Here is a 6,039-nt window from a genome sequence, read left to right as displayed (position 1 = left end):
GGTCTGATATACAAAATTATCTTAAAATAGACCATGGACATAAATATAAAACCTAAAACTCTAATACTTCTAGAAGAAAACAAAGAAGAAACTCTTTTTGATTTTAAGTTACGCAAAGATTTCTTGGCTCTAATATCGAAAGCACGATTCATAAAGGAACAAATTGAAAAATTAGACTTCATCAAAATGTAAAACTTCTGATTTTTAAAAGACACAGTTAAGAAAATAAAATGACATGCTACAAACTGGGAAGAAATTATATATTTAATTTTTTAAAAACTTGTATTCAGAATATATAAAGAACTATCAAAATTAAATAATAAAAAAACTTATGACCCAATAAAATAACGATGACCCCCTCAACGAGTCATGTCCTTGTATAATCAGCTCCCATTGAGTGCAGGTAGAACCTATGACTTGCTTTTAACCAATAGAATATGGCACAGGTGGTAAGATATTACCCTCATGATTGCCTTATGTTATGTAAGACTTCATCTTATCAGACTGGAGGAGACATTCACCTGCTCATCTTGAAGAAGCAAAAAGCCCTATTTTGAACTACCTGTGGAGAGAGCCATCTGGTAAGGAATCAGGCAGCCTCTAGGACCTAAGAGTAGTCTCCAGATGAGACAGGTAGCAAGTATCTGGGCTCCTCATGCAGCTGCAAAGAAATGAATCCTGCCAACAAATTGATAAGCTTGGTTGTGAATTCCTCCTTAGTCAAGTCACCAGATTAGAAATCAACCTGGTTGACATTATGATTGCAGCCTGGGGATAGTCTGAGCAGGGGACTCAGCTAAGCCATGCCCAGACTCCTGACCCACAGGAACCATGAGACAATAAACATGTGTTTTTTAAGCCACTAAGTTTGTGACAATTTGTTATGCAGCACCAGAAAATTAATACAATGGACAAAAGCTTTGAACTAATACTTGACCAAATAAGATATATGGATGGTAAATAAGCACATTTAAAAAAATGCTAGATGGTTGGTAATTAGGGAAATCCAAATTCAAACTGCAATAAGTTACCACGACACACCTTTTGGGACTGATGAAAGTGTGGGCAAGAATGTGGCGGGGGAACAAAAGAATGTGGAAGAAATGGAATTCACATACGGTGCTGATTGATCTGTAAAATGGTACAGCTGCCCCGGAAAACAGTTTGACATTTTCTTGAAAATTACACACATACCTATCATATAACCCAGTCCTTACTCTCCAGGGTATTTACTCAAGAGAAAGGAAAACATGTTCACCCAAAACCTTGTACACAAATGTTCAGAATAACTTTATTTCTAATAGTCAAAAACTGGAACTACTCCATGCAGCAACAGGTGAATGATGAACACACAATGAAATACTACTAGGCGGTAAAAAATAATAAACTATTGATACTCATTACGACATGGACGAATCTCGAAATAATTAAGCTGAGTGAAAAAAGCCAGACAAAAAGAATAAGTACTGTATGATTCCATTCATATTAAATTCTGTAAAATGCAGAGTAATCTACAGTGACAGAAGGCAGATCAGTAATTCTTTGTGTTGGGGAGAAAGGCAGGAAGAGATTACAAAGCATCATGAGCAGACGTCTGGGAGTAATGAATGGGTTCCTTGTCTTGATTGTGCTGATGGTTTCGATGGAGAACATATGTCAAAACTTATCAAAATGGTGCACTTTAAATATGTGTGGTTTATTGTGTGTCAATTATACCTCAACAAAGCTGTAAAATTTTTAAAGTAAAAAGAGGAATTAAGGGAGAATGACAGATGTATTTTAGATAAGCCGTGCATGGAAGGCTCTCTGCGGAGGGGCCACCTGTGTGCACACCTGAGTACAGTAAAGGAGAGAACAATATGACCGTCTGGGGGAGAGGAGCATTCCAGACAGACAGGACAGCACATGCAAAGGCTCTGGAGCAGGACCATGCCTGGAACATCAGAGTAGAACGTGGCTGGAACAGAGTGAGCAAAGGGTAGAAGTGAGATCAGAGAGGTAGAGAAGGCCCAGATCATGTAGAAATTGTTCTCAGAGAGCTGGAAATGTATTAAATTGTTTTGCCCTGAGTTGTGACGTGATCTGACTTATGTTTTAAAATTATTATTCCAAATCATGACTATCATTCTAAACTATAAGGAGGAAGGGCAGAAGCAAGGAGATGAGTTAGTGGGCTATTGCAATAGTTAAGCAAGAGATGGTGGTGATGTGGTGAAGATGGGGAGAAGGGGTTGGAGGCAGGATTATTTCAAAGATAAAGCTGTCTTGCTCTGTTGACAGAGGTAGAGAGGAAGAAGAGAAAAGTCAAAGATGATTCTAAGGTGTTTGCTCTTCACATCTGGAAAAATATATTTGCCCATTACTAAAATGGAGGAAGTCTGATTTGCCAGTTTCTAAGATGCGTTCCGCATAGATTAAGTTTAAGGTGACTCCTGGACAGCCAAGCAGCAGTATTGAGTAAGCTAGATATATCGATCTGTAATCAGGGGAGGGGGTTAAATCTGGGGCTAAAGACAGAAATCGAAGAAGGAACATAGAGTAGGAGAAGGGGTCTGAGCACTGGGCACTGGGGAATTCCAACAATAAGAAGTCAGGAAGAAGAGGAAAAATCAGCAAAGGTGACTCCTGAAGAACAACAGTGAGCATGAACTAAGGAAAGCAAGTGTTTCGAGAAATATGGTGATCAACTGTGACAAACGCTGCCATCAAGTCAACATGACCACTCTGCATTGACCACTGAATTTAGCAATAGACAGCCTTAGCTGGAGCTATTTCTGTGAGGTGAGAGGAATGAAAGGTTGATCGGAATGGGCTCAAGGAAGAACTGGAGGTGAAGAATTGGAAACAGCAAGTTATCAGCGAGTTTTGCTGTCAAAGCAAGCAGAGAAATTGAGCAGTAGTTGAAGAGGGATATGGGGGTCAAGGGAGATTTCTTTTTAAGATTGAAGATATTATAGCATGTTTGTATTCTGATGAGAACAGTCTAGTAGAGAGTAGAGATGTAAAAATTAATGATGCAGGAGAGAGAGCGAGAGGACAATTGCAGGGAAAAAGTCCTTGAGCTGTGGGAGCAATATAAGAGAAAGATGAAGAGGCGAGAAGAATCTAGCTGTGGAGGCTACCTCCTCATCTATCACTCCATATCCAGGACCAGTAACCTAAAGTTGAAAGGTGCCTATGATATCTCAGAAACCTTCTGGTTATTCTTCTCAACCACCCTAGGAGGGGTTATTTTGAGCCTCACTCTACCGACGAGGCAACCAAGGCTCAGAGAGATGCAACGACCCTGTGTGTCACCTGGCCAATCCCAGTTATGCCCAGCCTGCAGCAGGTGACTCTGAGCACAAGAAGGCTGCCCCCTCACCCTCCACACCTCCCTATCTGCTCATCACAGTAACATCCAAACACTAAGCCTGCGTCTGAGGCCCAGACTGTGCAAAATACACATTTACTCTCCTCATTCGAGCTGCAGTTCAGCTGCACAGTGCAATATGTTCCATTGGTTTTCCTACCACCCTCTTTCCCCACAAATATAAAACCATAGAACACTAAAGCTAAAAGAGACCTCGGAGATCACCCAGTCCACCCCCATTTCCATAAAAGAAACTGAGGCGCGTGGTTACATAGGCCCATGCTCAAAGACAAGCAGAGCAAACTGTCATATCGTTGCCCATGAGCTGTCTAACGCCACCCGCCTCGTCCCTAGAAATGTGAGTGCATATGCCCGTGTGTACAAAATCGATTTGAAGATGCAAATTGGCTACATCCAATTTTATCCAACTGTTCTCAAAATTTAAAAGCTTTGCTGACATGCACAGACCAAAGAGTAAATTGTCCCCCTGAGAGAAATAGTCTTGGAAACATTCTCATGTGTCCCTGTTCAAGGTGCTAGGCGGGCAGTGGCTGCGAGGAAGAAGCCTGTGTCTGCTGGGTCCAAATGTGTCCTCCTGTGAAGAGAGAGGGAAGAGAGGCTGGGATTTGGAACTGAGATAGATAAAGGGACCCCCTGAAATCCTGCTTCGTTGGAAATGGATGGACATCTTCGCCAGGACTCCAGTGGGGTTGTTTTCCAAGATAAATACGTATCATTCAGGGGACACATGATGACTGGTGCCGAACATCCCCGCCTACTCCAGGTTTAGAGAGAGGATAAAAGAAGCAAAAGTTTTAAACAGCATTGTTACTCTCAAGGAGACCCTGGGGCGTTCCCTGAGTGCCAAGGCCTCCAGCACAGGGTGTCAGTTGCCCCAAGGCCTGATCCTCTGACATAACAAGTGGATTCACCCAAAAGCAGATAAATCAGAGCTCCACAGCTTAATTAGAGCAGTGATTCTCAAGCCCTCTTTTAGAAGTAGAAACATTATTTGAAACAAAATCTGATTCAGAAGATGGCAAATGCAAAGCCGCTGTGCTTGAAGCAGGGGTGGAGGCCTAGCAGCCCGCTCTGGCTAATCCCAGACCTCAGAGGCACTGCTGTAGCACAGTAGGGTTTTCAGAAAAAGAGTTAAAAATCACTAGATTAAGTTAACCCACAAAAGATCTGTAGGTGTCTGCCCCCATCACACTCTTTGGCAGGTAAATAACATGCCCAGTCTCATTCTTTAATAAATCACATGCCTCCCCTTCCAAAACTTAAGTAGCAAGACCAATGCCCCTAGTTGCAAAAATCTGTGGTCACTGAGACCCCTGGACTGTACTACATTTTCAGAGCACACCATGTTCTTGTCTGCACCCTGCTTGTAGTTTCTCAATGACCTGCATGGTCTGGGTCCCATCTGGGGTCTCCACCCTGCCTGGCACATGCCTGGGGATGACCTCATGCCTCTACCTCTGTAAGTGGACTTTCTGGTACCTCTCTGTAACAGATGCTATCAAAGACCCGCCCAGATCCCTGTTTTGGTGGCATCCTGCAGCAAGCACATATACTCTTTCCCTGAGAGCTTTCTTTCAGTCTGAAAATCCACAAGGCAGTCCAGAAATGCTGAGTTAATGTGCCGGGAGAAGCCATCAGCCAAAAATCTTTGGGTAAGATAACTCTGAGGCATGCCCTAATGTGTTTCCAAGTTTCCGAGTAGCATTGAGCCCAGGTTCTTACAACAGTAACTTCCACAACAACACATCCTTTTCAGCTTTCTTCTCTTCCCTATACTCCTTACCCTTCCCCTACCAGTGCTTCCTAAAATCAACTCCCAAAGAAACTAAGTGCGTGCACATCTTCAGCTCAGGTAATGCTTCTGGGGGGACCCAAATGATGAATCTGATGCCAAAATGAGGGTAGGAAGCAGACCTTCAGCAGGAGGTCCTGGATTAAGATCATATGTCGTCTACGCCCATGCCACCCTGAACAAGCCGGATCCTGTCTGATCATGGAAGCTAAGCAGGGTCGGGCCTGGTTAGTACTTGGATGGGAGACCACCTAGGAAGACCAGGTGCTGTAGGCTTCAAAAATAAAAAATAAGGGATTATAATCTGACAAGGTCCTTGTAATCTGTGAGGTCAACCAAGGTTCGCCTCACCTAAAAAAAAAAAAAAAATTACATGTTAACTGCATAATAACAAGGACCTCAATGCCAGTGATAGGTGAGGTGGTGACAATCCTGGCATGCTCTAGCTCACAATCGCTAAAACTCTTACCTGTAGTGAAATGAACTGAGATGAAATGCAAGCCAAATAGAAGGCATTGACTTAAACAATAGGGTCCATGTTGTTTAAAATGGTCCACGGCATGGAAGCAACTGAACTGTCCTACGATAGATGATTGGCTAAAGAAGCTGTGGTACATAGATACAATGGAATATTATTCAGTCATAAGAAGAGATGAAATACTGCCATTTGTGACAACGTGGATGGACCTCAAGGTAATCATGCTAAGCGAAATAAGCCAGACAGAAAAAGTTGAAAATCACATGATATCACTTATATGTAGGATATAAACCTAAAAGCAACAAATGAACAGGACAAACAGAGACTCGTGGACACGGACAATGGACTAGTGGTTACCAGAGGGTCAGGGGGAGGGAGGAAGTAGGCGGGGGAAAA

At 42.7% G+C, this 6,039-nt stretch overlaps 1 pseudogene; it reads left to right on the top strand.

Moving 5' to 3' along the window:
- Positions 1-5,322: 5,322 nt before the first annotated feature.
- LOC111744068 lies at positions 5,323-5,441 on the top strand (annotated as a pseudogene).
- The last annotated feature ends 598 nt before the right edge of the window (positions 5,442-6,039 follow it).

Source organism: Pteropus vampyrus, unplaced genomic scaffold (genome assembly GCF_000151845.1).
Source record: "Pteropus vampyrus isolate Shadow unplaced genomic scaffold, Pvam_2.0 Scaffold126, whole genome shotgun sequence".
NCBI classification, from domain to species: Eukaryota; Metazoa; Chordata; class Mammalia; order Chiroptera; family Pteropodidae; genus Pteropus; species Pteropus vampyrus.
Note: the sequence above shows the minus strand (reverse complement) of the source record. Positions and strands in the feature narration are given on the sequence as shown.